Raw genomic sequence first — 14583 nt, 5'->3', positions numbered from 1 at the left:
GCTGGAGTGGGAGGTGCGGCGGCGGCAGGGGAGGGGTGTGCAGGGGAGTGGGAGGTGCGGCGGCGGCAGGGGGCATGCTGGAGTGGGAGGTGCAGCGGCAGGGGAGGGGCGTGCGGCGGCGGCGGTAGGTCGGGGTGGGGGGTGCGGCGGCGGCGCTCAGCTGGTCGGGGTCGGGGCAGATAGAATGAGTGGCCCGGGGTCGACGCGAGGGGATAAGGGGTATCTATGCCGATGGCTAAGCCGTCGGCATCGCTGAGGTCGCCACGTGGCACCTATGCCGACGGCTTAGCCGTAGGCATATATATATATATATTTTTATTTTTTTATTTTTTTGAATGACACATGGTATATAATTATATTAAAAATGATACATGGTATACATATTTTTTACATGCATGAACATTATTTACAATGTACAACAATTTTCATGATTCTTTTTTTTAATGGTTTGAAACATTATTTTTAATTACATGATCCTTTTTTTATATTGTACAACAATTTTCTAAAATATCACATATATTTTTTTCTGAACCGAATTTTTTCTATGGTCAGCAACATTTCTTTATGATATAAATATTTGCTAAATTGTACTAACAAAAAATGTACATTGTGTTAAAATATTTCGAAATAAATTGAGGGGGCAACATTTCTTTATGATATAAATATTTTCTATGGTCTCGCGAAAGGTGATACATAGGAGAGCAACTGACTGAGGGGTACCGTTACCGAGTGCCTGATCCGGTAACTATGCGAGTGCCTGATCCGTCTACTACCGTTTCCCCCCCTCCAGGTGCCGGCGGCGGCGCCGTCCGTGGGGGGGGGGGGCACACCCCAGAGACGCGTGCCGCCTCTTCGGACACGCCCCGCATGTATGAGGGCCGGGTACGACGCTCCGGTGGCATTGCTACCCCCCAGGGCCCCCGTCCCGACTAACCCAGGAGCGGTTGACCACGAGATCTAGCCCTTTGACTTCCCACAGACGGGCTTTGACCAGTGGACCTCTCCACCCGGTTGTGTCAGGTCCGCCCATAGGGACACCCGGGAGCAACATCCGGGCCAAACCCACAGCTAAATCCACTCCGTGTAGACCCGACGCGTCCGTTTCCCCCCTCCCGGTGCCGGCGGCGGCGCCGTCCGTGAGGGGGGCCACGCACCGGAGACGCGTGCCGCCTCTTCGGACATGCCACAACACCACCCCGCATGTATGAGGGCCCGGTACGACGCTCCGGTGGCATTGCTACCCCCCAGGGCCCCCGTCCCGCCTAACCCTGGAGCGGCTGACCACGAGATCTAGCCCATTGACTTCCGACGGACGGGCTTTGACCAGTGGACCTCTCCACCCGGTTGTGTCAGTTCGGCTCATAGGGACACCCGGGAGCAACATCCGGGCCAAACCCACAGCTACATCCACTCCGTGTAGACCCGACGCGTCCGTTTCCCCCCTCCCGGTGCCGGCGGCGGCGTCGTCCGTGAGGGGGGCCACGCACCGGAGACGCGTGCCGCCTCTTCGGACATGCCACAACACCACCCCGCATGTATGAGGGCCCGGTACGACGCTCCGGTGGCATTGCTACCCCCCAGGGCCCCCGTCCCGACTAACCCTGGAGCGCTTGACCACGAGATCTAGCCCTTTGACTTCCCACGAACGGGCTTTGACCAGTGGACCTCTCCACCCGGCTGTGTTAGGTCCGCCCATAGGGACACCCGGGAGCAACATCCGGGCCAAACCCACAGCTAAATCCACTCCGTGTAGACCCGACGCGTCTGTTTCCCCCTCCAGGTGTCGGCAGCGGCGCCGTCCGTGAGGGGGGCCATGCACCGGAGACGCGTGCCGCCTCTTCGGACATGCCACAACACCACCCCGCATGTATGAGGGCCCGGTACGACGCTCCGGTGGCATTGCTACCCCCCAGGGCCCCCGTCCCGACTAACCCAGGAGCGGTTGACCACGAGATCTAGCCCTTTGACTTCCCACGGACGGGCTTTGACCAGTGGACCTCTCCACCCGGTTGTGTCAGGTCCGCCCATAGGGACACCGGGAGCAACATCCGGGCCAAACCCACAGCTAAATCCACTCCGTGTAGACCCGACGCGTCCGTTTCCCCCCTCCCGGTGCCGGCGGCGACGCCGTCCGTGAGGGGGGCCACGCACCGGAGACGCGTGTCGCCTCCTCGGACATGCCACAATACCACCCCGCATGTATGAGGGCCCGGTACGACGCTCCGGTGGCATTGCTACCCCAGGGCCCGCGTCCCGCCTAACCCTGTAGCGTTTGACCATGGGATCTAGCCCTTTGACTTTGCACGGACGGGCTTTGACCAGTGGACCTCCCCACCCGGTTGTGTTAGGTCAGCCCATAGGAACACTTTGGAGCAACATCCGGGCCAGACCCACAACAAGATCCCCTCCGTGTAGACCCGACGCGTCCGTTTCCCCCCTCCAGGTGTCGGCGGCGGCGCCGTCCGTAAGGGGGACCACGCACCGGAGACGCGTGCCGCCTCTTCGGACATGCCACAACACCACCCCGCATGTATGAGGGCCCGGTACGACGCTCCGGTGGCATTGCTACCCCAGGGCCCGCGTCCCGCCTAACCCTGTAGCGTTTGACCATGGGATCTAGCCCTTTGACTTTGCACGGACGGGCTTTGACCAGTGGACCTCCCCACCCGGTTGTGTTAGGTCAGCCCATAGGAACACTTTGGAGCAACATCCGGGCCAGACCCACAGCAAGATCCCCTCCGTGTAGACCCGACGCGTCCGTTTCCCCCCTCCAGGTGTCGGCGGCGGCGCCGTCCGTAAGGGGGACCACGCACCGGAGACGCGTGCCGCCTCTTCGGACATGCCACAACACCACCCCGCATGTATGAGGGCCCGGTACGATGCTCCGGTGGCATTGCTACCCCCCCTAGGGCCCCCGTCCCGCCTAACCCTGGCGCGGTTGACCACGAGATCTAGCCCTTTGACTTTGCACGGACGGGCTTTGACCAGTGGAACTCTCCACCCGGTTGTGTCAGGTCGGCCCGTAGGGACACCCGGGAGCAACATCCGGGCCAAACCCACAGCTACATCCACTCCGTGTAGACCCGACGCGTCCGTTTCCCCCCTCCAGGTGCCGGCGGCGGCGCCGTCCATGAGGGGGGCACACCGCGGACGTGAGGGGGGTCACACTCTGGAGACGGGTGTCGGGCGTTTGCAACCGCCACAAAAGTTCTGTCGGCATAGCTGTTTTTGATTTTAATAAAATATAAGGATCTACATTCAAAAGAACATGACCGCACATTATTAACGTGCTCGAAAAAATACAAACTATATATATATATATATATATTCATAATATATGAAAAAAATACAAACTACATATATATTCATATGTATGTTTATATTTAACATGCTACATGTTAGTTGATATAATAATACATAAAAAAGCATAAAAAATATGTAGGAAAAAAATATCTAACTATGCCGACGGCTAGAGACGGCCAGGGTTTAGGCGGCGGGCGGTGTGCCGCGGATCGCTGACGTGGCGCATATGCCGACGGCAGCCGTCGGCATATGTTCTGGACGGTGCGGCCCGGATCGGTGACGTGGCATGCGGACCTATGCCGACGGGCCCCCGTCTCGGCCGTCAGCATAGCTCCGACGACGTTAGCCGCCCGTCACCAGCGGGGTCGCCGGGCCCACGAGTATGCCGATGGCTGTTGTAAGCCGACGGCAGCTGTCGGCGTACTTGCAGCTAGGCCGACGGCCGTTCTATGCCGACGGTTGCCGTCGGCTTAGCTCTGTGTAGCCCGACGGCCAGAATACGCCGACGGCCAGGGCCAGGCTGTCGGCATAGCTCCGAAGAGGCCGACGGGGGCCGTCGGCATTGTTTTGGCCGTCGGGGTAGCACCCTGTTCCGGTAGTGAATCCAAGATAACAAGAACCAATATATGTCAAACATTCAGTCGCATAGATAGAAATAAAACATTTAACTAAACAGATGAAAGAAAAATTGTTTCAAACATAAAAAATTCTAATACTGGAATGCTTTCCCTTGTGTGGTATACATTTAGTATCATATGGTTTTAGGAAAAGCAAAACTGTAGTACATATAACAGCCACAAAAAAATGCAATCTTGCTCTGGAAGCTATGTAATTGCTAGTGCTAAACCTGGGACATGATTGGGCATGACGTACCGCTAGTGCTGCTGCTAGAGCTCGGGTCGGGCATGAATACATAATCAAAAACATACTACACACAGCAGAAGAAAAAATTGTGCTGATAATCAGACAAGAGCTCATCTCATCTTTACAAACATCATACTAGACACCCAAATTGGTGTATTAAGCAACATCTCCAGGTAACTGATGACAGGGACATGCAAAACATGCAAGAGTGAGAGAGAAAGAGCAGAGAGGGGGTGATACCTTGACGAACTCCATGGTGTCGGAACTTGGGTCGAAGCAGCAGCGGGAGAGCGTAGTACAGGGCAGAGGCACCACAAGGAGCAGCTTCCCGGGAAGGGGCACACGGAGCAGCGTTCCTGGAAGAGGCACACAGAGCAGAGTCCCAGGAAGAGGCACACGGCTGTCCGTTGAAACAAAAAAAAAATATGCACTAGTAACGTGTGATAAAATTTCAGAACCAATGACTCTGCTTAGATCTTTTAAATCATCGCTATTGAAGATAACCTACTTACAAGAGGGTCTGTGTGACACTGCTAATTCTGTTTAATGATATAAATGAGATTTTCGAGATATGCTAATACATTCAATTATAAAAGGGAAACGTTTCAGCGCGGTGCGCCGGCCGAACGATTCGGCCGGTCGCTCGCGAGCCACGCGATGAGCCCCCCATCGTACACCTCGTGCATCACCCTGGCCCACCTTATCTTCTCCCTCTTTCTTCTTCCTCCCGATCCCCTCCCTCTCTCTCAGCCTAGCGCGCTGCTGGCCCTCTTCTTCCTCCCTCGGATCCCGCCGCCGCCCAGCCCCAATCTCGTGCAGGTCCCTACCTCCAACCTCAGCGCCCTTGCCCACTTCTCCGCTGCCGCGCCCCCCCTCCCCCCCCGCCCGATACAAGTTCCCCCCGCCCCGGCGAGGCTGAGTTGGAAGCCGCCATGGATATGCCATCCGCGAGCAGTTGTACACGTGCTGGAACCACCCACCGGAGATGCTACAAGCTCGGCGGCGCCTGCACCAATGTTGCAACCGATGACCCAAAAAGCTGCAACCGATTGATTCAAAAGCTTCAACCGCTCGTATATAAAGCTTCAACTGGACACCATGACTGAAAAAAGCTACAATCGTTCATACGAAAGCTTCGGTCGTAGTTTGCAAAAGTTTTCAACAGACCACCCATACAAACTGAAAAAGCTACAACCGTTCATGCGAAAGCTTCAAACTGTATTTGAAAAGCTTCAGCCGGCGAAATAGATAAGTTTCATGCGAACACTACGAAAGAAAAAAAAAGCTACAACCGTCGGCTTGGAAAGCTTCAACCGTGAATTGAAAAGCTTCAACCTGCTTTATACAAGGCTTCAACCAACTGTATAGAAAGCTTCACCCCCACGAGTACACAACGAAAAAAGTTGCAATTGTTGACATGAAAAGCTTCAACCGTATTTCTGAAAAGCTTCAACCAGAGACCGCGACAAAAAGCTTCAACCGTATTTCTGAAAAGCTTCAACCGTATTTCTGAAAAGCTTCTACCAGAGACCGCGACAAAAAGCTCGAATCGGCAACTCACCATTGATGCAACTGACTACTGCGGTGGCTTCCCGGCGGAGCTGCAACGGCGACGAACTCCAGGAACCGGCAGGGGTCGATTTTTGTTTGCTGGGCCCATTTTTTTGCTGCATAAGAGGGGTGGGGCCATGGGGCACCTGTGCTCCAACCGGCGAACGGCGACGGCGACGGCGAGGGCAAGGGCGAACGGCGACGGGGATGACGACGAGGTAGACGCGCCATGGCTGGGTGCGGGGTGGCCCGTGGCGCTTGCGTTGCTCGATCTGACGCGGAAGGTAGACGAACGATGCGGAAGGGGATCGATCTGACGGTTGGGAGGCAGTGCATCGGACGGCCTGGGCTCGACCGGCCCAACTGTTGGGCCGGCGCACCGGCGCAGATCACTGCCCATTATAAAAACGACACAAGCCAAGGAACTCAAGATTCAGGTTTGCAAATCCATATGTAACATACTAGGCACCAAAAATTTGATTCGACATGCACCTCTTGGCACGTGAATAAAGGTTTATCCTGTATTCTCTTCAGGTCCATGCATGACAATCAGTTTGTCTAAATTAAATCTGCTTCTGTTTCTGCAAAAATCAAAGAAACCTAAAGTTCTTATGACAATATAGAATAGAAGCGCTTGCTTCTTGGATCATTCCTCTATTTTCTTTTCTCATGCCAGCGGAAAAAATGACACAGTAATTATTCCAAGAAATTGAAGGCAGGGGTAGAATTCCCGAAAATATTCCAGATCCCCTTCATCTACAGCTTATGCACCGAATACGCTCGAGTTAACATTGCAGTAGAGTTTTTATCAGATGGTATGACCTGTGATAGGTTTGACAGTACTTCTTGTTCATTTGATCGTGTAACTTGTAACTACTTCAGTTATGGCAATTCCATAAAGTATGGAAGCAACCTGTCTTAAGCTATTCTCCACAGTACCAATGTTTTCCTTTTCGCTTTTCAGCTGGTACGTAGAACAAAAGATTTAGCACAAGGAGTCGGGACACAACTATAAATTGTGGAAAAATTCCGTGCTGGAAGTCTATCCACCGGCGGCAGTAAAAATAAAGGTTCATGTGTTGGATTTTGATACAAATCCTAGACACCAAGTCTTGTTGGAAGTCATGTGTCCGACGGAATATGAGGCAGTTGCTGCAACTTGTGGAATTCAAAGCCTGTACAGCCAAGCAGCATGTTGACCACACAAGTTGAAGCAAAAATCCAAGCTCGAGTGGTTACTGGCGCTTTCTGTATGTTTGCCAGCCGGCATACGTGTTGATTGCAGTGTAGCATCCGACACGCCAATACTCCCAGGTATGCCCTTTTGTAATTTATGAGCAATCTAAAGGGTGTATTACTATTGCTTCCTTACTTCAGAGAATAATCAGAAGAACTCCACTATTACTATTGCTTTCTTTTTGTCATGCTCAACATTGTCTGCACGGGAGCTGCGTTCTCGGCACTGCAGCAATCTTGTCCTTCATCCGGGTGCTTCGGCTGGGAGCAGCAGTGCCTCAGTCCTCAACATCGTCTGAACGAACTCTTAAAATCAAGGTCCCTGCGAATGAGGCTTGCGGTGAAGAACACTCTCGGTTGCTCCAAGATTCGTGCAAGACATGTATCTGCATGATTCGAGTCCATCACCATCAGTATTTCTTGTTTATTTGATCATGTAACTTGTATGGCAATTCCACTAAAGAAATTGAAGCAGCTTGTCTTAAGCTGTTCACTACAGTACTAATGTTTCCCTCATTGGCTTTTCAGAACCGTGACTGGTGGTGCAACACAATGCAACGATTAAACGTGGGATTCTACCGATGGTAAAATAAAAGGTTCAGTGTCTTAAGCTGCTACTGGATGACTATTCTTCAGTGTTGCCATCTCTGCCTGCTGTAAGTTCCAAGCTCTTTGTTGGAACGCTGGCACATCCCTTTGGCAGCTGCTGCTGGGCGCCTGTTTTCCTTCTTCAGCGTCGCCATCTCTTCTCTATTTTCTCTCCTCATTCCTATGGAGAAATGACACAGGACTTGTTCCTAGAAAGCAATACCCCACGGCGTACGCCTGCTCATATATTTCCCAATTCTCCTCCGTCAACAACTCATGCACTGAATGGACTTGAGTTAACAATGCAGTAGAGTTTTTCTTTGATGGTATCCTTCCTTGTTTATTTGATCATGTAAAACTGCTTCAGTATATATGTCTTAAGCTATTCTCTAAAAGGTTTCCCTTTTCGCTTCTCAGCTGGTACATAGACCAAGTATAGATAAGGACTCATGACGGGTGGCGCAATGCAATGCAACTGCAAATTGCGGGAAAATTACATGCTTGAATTCTATCCACCGGCTGTGGTAGAAATAAAGGTTTCAGTGTTGAATTCCGTTTAACACAAATGCTGGACCGTAAGTCTTGTTGAAAGTCGTGTGTCCGTGGGAATATGAGGCCATGGCTGCAACTTCTTGAACTCAAAGCCTGTGCAGCCAAGCAGCATCTTGACCACACAAAGTGAAGAAAATACAAACTCAAGTGGGTTACTGGCGCTTTTTGTCCGTCTACCAGCCCCAGTATGTGTTGGTTGCCGTGTAACATCTGAAGCGCCAAAATTTTCTTCTTCAGTGTCAGCCATCTATTCCTCTGTTTTCTCCTGTGAATTTTTTCCTAGACAGTGATGCAAACTCTGTAGCTCATGGGCTAGCAAATTTAGTTTTTGTAAGTGTGACGATAGTTGAACTAATAAACCTCCAGGGTTTTTATTTAGCCAACTAGTCAACAATGTAATTTGTGTGTTTGGCTGCATCTTGTGAAATTCAAGGCATCTAGAAGCAAGCAGCATCTTGGCCACACCCCACACAAGCTGAAGAAAAATTGCAACCTCCTGTACGTCTGCCGGATTGCTAATGTAAATAAATAAACTATTCTCCCTTTTTTAGAAAGGGAAAGGCGCAGGTTTCATTTTAGCTCAAGTATAAAAAACACAAATTAAATAGCCAGCAAAGCAAAGTTGGCATATTGATGAGCTACAAATACAAAGCAAATGCTGTTCCTACGAGCTGAACTGATGCAACGAGCTATCAACATATATACTCTTGATAGGTAAAAAGAGATGCGACCCCCCAAAAAAGTTAAGAAAATGTTTTCTGGATGTCCAGAGCAAAGACATGATGTGATGGATATGTTATATGCTTTCAGTAGTCACTCAAGTTTCAGTTGTTCCTCAACTTCAGGTCATTTTGGAATCTAAACATCCACAATTATGCTACTACCTCTGTACACTAATACAAGACGTTTTTGCAGTTCAATTTAAACTTCAAAAACATCTTACATTAGTTTACAGAGGGAGTAGTAACTAGCACTATTCTTTTGAGAACCAATCAAAAACATCCTCCAATGGAGTCAATATCAACAAAACAAGCATCAAAACTTGACTTATTACTACATTCATCCATACAAAAATTGGCACGCGAATATAGCAGGCAGACATATGTCTTCAAAATCACTTACGCAATAAAAAAAGGGTTCATGACATTTGCTTAAATAATACAAACAAGGAAAACGATTGCTTTCAACCGACTGATTTAACGCACGCGTAAACCGCCTCGAGGGATTGACACGCGTCCTCGTAGCCACGCCATCCATCCTGCAGCCTTATCCCTTTCTTCTCGACTCGTCCTCTTCCTCTTCCTCTGAACTAGATTTTGCTGCTGCTCTCTCCCCAAATCCTTTGCAACTTTGCTCTGCTCTCTCCCGAAGAGCATCCCGTCCTTTCCTCCCGTATCTCACTCCAGCCGGTGGAGCTGCTGCTGCTGCTGCTGCAAGGGGCAGCGCTGCATTGCGACGACCTGCTATTCGACCATAGGGACAGCGAGCTCTTTGCCGCGAAACGGCGATGATGTTCATGGTTGGGGTGCTGCAGGGGCCACGGGGATAGAGGCCGCCGGTGCTGTAGACGATGGCAGTTTCGCAAGGTGCCGCTCACAGCACATGGTGTAATCTCTGGCTGTAGCGAGGAGCTGCACCACATCGACGCGGCGGTGCGGTGCTGTGCAGCAGGGCATGCCGTCAGGGTTTTGCAGCAGCCGGTGATGCGACCACCCACCCTATTGCAGCAGCCGGCGCTGCCATGAAGCATCGTCGTGGCCGCCGGAGCATCGCCGGTGCTGCGATGGAGCATCGTCAGACGCCGGAGCATCACCTGTGCTGTGATAGAGCATCGTCGCCCGCCGGAAATTCACGGGTGCCGCAGTGAAGCATCATTAGGCCGTCGAAACCTTGCCGGCACTGCAATGAAGTATCGTCGGGGCTGCCGGAGCATCGTGGGTGCTGCGATAGAGCATCATCGGCGGCCGGAGCATCACCGGTGCTGCCATAGAGCATCGTCGGCCGCCGGAACCTCACGGGTGCTGCAATGGAGCATCATCGGACCGCCGAAACCTCACCGGAGCTGCAATGAAGCATCGTCGGGGCCGCCGGAGCTTCGCCGGTGCTGCAACGAAGCATCGCCGGTACTGCGTTGGAGCATTGCCGGCCCGCCGGAGCATTGTCGGTGCTTCAATGGAGCTTCGCCGGTGCTTCAAGGGGGTGGTCACAACAGTGACGTTGCTGCTGCCGTGGCCCGTGCATGGTGGGCTCGTCGGCGTTTTTGGCGTGAGATGACAGGTGACGCAGCTGCTGCTACCTGAGCGCTACGGCTAGTGCATGTCGGCCAACTGCCCAACTGAAGCTCATTGCGCGGGAGCAAGGATGCACCAATCGGTGCTGGAGAGATAGGCTTTGTTGCGATGGAAGTGATGTTATCCTTCAGGGATGAAGCGGCCTAAATTAACGCAGATCAACGACTGGCAAGGCGGTTTAAAAACTCCTACCATTAGCCGGTTTACGCATAGCTGTGGCCTACAAATAACACCAAAAGGTCATATAGTGCCTCCACAGCAGAAACAGGGAATCTGTGGCCTACTTATGCCGGTTTCGAAACGGCTACAGAGGGTAGAAATTAAGCAACCAGAATTACAGTTGATAATAATACACAAGTGGCGCCTACTATTAAAGTTTCATTAATTAGTTGCCATCTCGAATACATCATTATAGACTGTCATAAAGGAAAATCATTGCTGTAAAGGTAGAGGGCAACAAAAAGTTCAGAGAGGTGAATCTGGGTCGGATGATACACACTGAACAACTTAATGGCTTCAGTAGCAAATTCGTACTAAAAATTTTGGAGACCACTTCATCAATAGGTGCCAAGACCAATTTTCTTCATAAAGAAATCTGAATAGTCACTGTAGTGAACTGACTTGGCAACACCCTGCACAGCTTGCAGAGAGACCTCACCACAATACTCGACAACCAAAGACTCTAAGTTATGTGCACGTCCCAGTTCAGCCACTCCCACATCAGTAACGTTATGACACAACCAAGTGTGAGATTACTCAAGCATGGGGTGTGCGCAATAAAGCGCATCCCAGCCTCAGTTACCGCATGACACAATATAAGCTCGAGTGTCTCCAGATGTGGTGAGGATGAGAGGGCCTTCACCCCCTCATCATCAAAGAAGTTGGCGGTGTTTAGCACGAGAACACGAATCGGGCAGGACTGAATGAGCACCAGAAAACCCTCTTGTGTGAATCCTATTTCTGATGGCCAGTCACGGGAACATCCTATAAAGCTGAGGTCTACCATCTGAAGCATACGACAGTTTCGAGCTAGAGCGTAAAGGCTGTTATCAGTAAATGACGTCCTCGTCTCACAATAGCTGACATCACTAGAGTAGCGCTGCAGGTTGAGCCAAAGTGAGATGCTTTTAAGGTTGCTGCAGCTCCGAGATAATGCAATAATGTCATTGTCATTTAGGGCACGAACATACTCAAGGCAAAGCTTCTCCAATGCTTTACACTTCCCTAGGACAAGACGAAGACCTACTTCTGGCCAAGTTTTAATATGAGCCAACCTTAAATCCTTCAAACTCTCACAGCAGAAATCATATATATCCGTGCTGTGAGCATGGTACGAGGAGTCATAGACCACATCACCTGGAAGACGATCACATCTTTCTCTTTTACTCTCAAACTCAAACTTCTGGAGCTTCATCCATCCTGAACCAAACTTTAGGAAGTCATGATGATTGATTCCTTGGCAATTCTTCACTACAAGCTCTTCCAACGATCCATCCCTACCAAGGTATTCCAACCACTCTACAGTGTCGATTTTCTCGCAATCAATAAGGTGGAGAGCAGATAGACTTCTGCAACCAACTGCAACCGAGAAAAGCCCAACTGACGTTATTTTTGGTGCGTAGTTGAGCCTGAGAGACACCAATGTCTTGCAATAAGCTAAACAAGCAAGCCCAGAGTCATCGATGCATGAGCAGAAGTTTAAGGTTAGGTCAATCAGCGAGGAACAGTGAGATGAAAACACAGAAAGGCCTTTGTTGTCCAACTGCTTGCCATGTCCAGGTATCCAACCAGAGTAATCGATTTCCACTTTCCGCAGATTTGGGAAGCGGGCGCACAATGATGTCAGTGCTTCTGTAGCAGTGCAAAGACGGGAACCAACATGGATAGCACCCCTCTGATTCCCCTCTATCTTGTAGAGTTGCTTTGACACAAGGGAAAGAGAATTCAGATCACTTGTCGTGGTGATCCTCTTGAGAATCTGTCATCAGAGCCTCCGGTAGGTCCTCCATCGAACAAATTCAATTCAGTTGTACCAATCAGGTAATATATATCAAGGTTCAGAATACAACCAAAAAGCTGGACTCAAACTTATGGTATATCAGAATAATGCATGAATGTGAAGATAGATGGATATATATAGTACGAAGAATATAGTACTGATGAACTTTCAGCATTTTTCTGTATCCATCCAAAACTTGTGTTTTCTTCATAAGCATGGAGATTTATCGAAGTAGCTAGCACCTTGTCTGTCTCTAGATTGTTAGAAAGAAAAAAAATTAAGCTCCAGGGCACATAATTAAATTAAACTATCTACCACCATAATTAACTAATTAAGTAGCAAGCAGAGCCTGAATAATGAACCAACTAAGAGAATACAAAGAAACGAGCTAGAATTGATGCAAGCATTTCTGCAAGCAGAATTACTACTAATTGCTGGATCTGAACATGAAAACCAGAGCATATATACATATAATTGTTGGTTCTTGTGGCTCTTGGTTGGGCAAGAAAGAAAGCAAGGAAATCAATCATTTTGCCACAGCTGATGAGTTGAGCTCACAGAGCCCTGCAACCCTAGGCAAAAAACATACTTTCTACTACTAGTACCTAGGAGAATGGCTTTACAACATTAACTAAGTTTAAGGATGAGGATGATACTACCGGTTTGGTTTCCCCTATCAATCAAGAAAGTGAATAAAAAAAACCGTCTACATGTCGAATCGAATCGGGGAACCAACGAACGAAGAGGGAGGGGTCTCTCAGGAGGAGAGAGGAGAAGTGAAAAACGGCGTTACCTTCCTTGAGCACGACCGGCCGGGAGTACCCGCCGCCGCTCGACCGGCCGGGAGTACCCGCCGCCGCTCGACCTTGCTCAGAGATGGCGGAGGAGAGGAGAGCAGAGTGTAAACCCTAGCAAGTCTGGCGAGCGGGGGGAGGGGAGCTCCTGTTCACCGCCCGCGAGCGGCAAACGATTGAGCCTTCGCTGAAACGAGTGCGCGTACGGGCCGGCTCATTCGCAAGCAACAAAGGAAATATCAAGAAAAATAAAAAAACGGGGATGTGGAGTCGAACCGACGACCTCAATAGCAAGGGCACCAAGCAACACCAGTCGAACTAGCAACCATTTGATAGCTCAACTGCAGCGTCAATGTCAGAGTACTTAGTACAGCGGCAGATCCGGTTTTATTTCTCCATTTCCTGTAGAAAATGTGAATAAATTTTCTTCAAAATATGAATAATGTTTGAAAATTGTGAACAAATTTCGAACCTTGAACAATTTTTTGGAAAAGTGATTTTTTTTTTAAAAACATGAACACAAATCTGAAATTCCAAACAGTTATTGAAACTTTTTATATAGGATGAACAAGTTTTCTATATACATTGAACATTTTTGTAGTATATGTTGAACAATATTTAAATACACATCGACCATTTTTTATATACGCTGAACAATATTTAAATACACATTGAACATTTTGTGACATACGATGAACAATACTTAAATACGCAGTGATCATTTTTGGGATATACGCTGAACAATTTTTAAATACACATTGAAAATTTTGTGATATACGATGAACAACATATAAATACACACTGAACATTTTTGGGATATACGCCGAACAATTTTTAAATACACACTGAATAATTTATGAAAAGTACAATCAACAATATTTTAGTATATGATGAACATTTTCTTAAATGTATGATGAACATTTTTGGTAAATACACGTGTGAGCTCTTTGTATACGTATTATATAATACACAGAAAAGAGAAGAAAACATACAAAATAAACAAAAGACCGAAAGAATAAACCAAAGAAAACCAAATCTGAAAAAAGGAAAAAATCGGAACAAAAACCAGTGGAGAAACCAAACCTGGAAGAGAGAAAACCCCACAAAAACAGAGTAAAGAAAAATCTAAACAGAAAACGAAAGAAGAAAACCAGAGAAAGAAAAGCAGAAGGAACGCAGCAGATAGGCGTACGAAACAGAAGCGAGCTGCCCCCGAACAGTGAACGGAAAAGAACCCCGCACGTGAAACCCGTATTGGGCCGCCCAACTGATATCGCACGCGGGCGTCGCGGCTTCCTTTTGACGCCTCCGGGCGTCAAATAGGATCCGCCCGGGGGGAGGACTGTGAGCTTTCTGCAGCGGCGCCTCGCTCACATGGGCTTCCCACACCCGGAATGGCCGCGGG

General features: G+C 49.3%; 1 pseudogene; it reads right to left on the bottom strand.

Moving 5' to 3' along the window:
• Nucleotides 1–10942: 10942 nt before the first annotated feature.
• LOC109782035 (F-box/LRR-repeat protein 14-like) lies at nt 10943–13051 on the bottom strand (annotated as a pseudogene).
• Between the last annotated feature and the right edge of the window lie 1532 nt (nt 13052–14583).

This window comes from Aegilops tauschii, chromosome 1 (assembly GCF_002575655.3).
Source record: "Aegilops tauschii subsp. strangulata cultivar AL8/78 chromosome 1, Aet v6.0, whole genome shotgun sequence".
Lineage (NCBI taxonomy): Eukaryota > Viridiplantae > Streptophyta > Magnoliopsida > Poales > Poaceae > Aegilops > Aegilops tauschii.
This window is presented reverse-complemented; position numbering and strand designations above follow the sequence as displayed.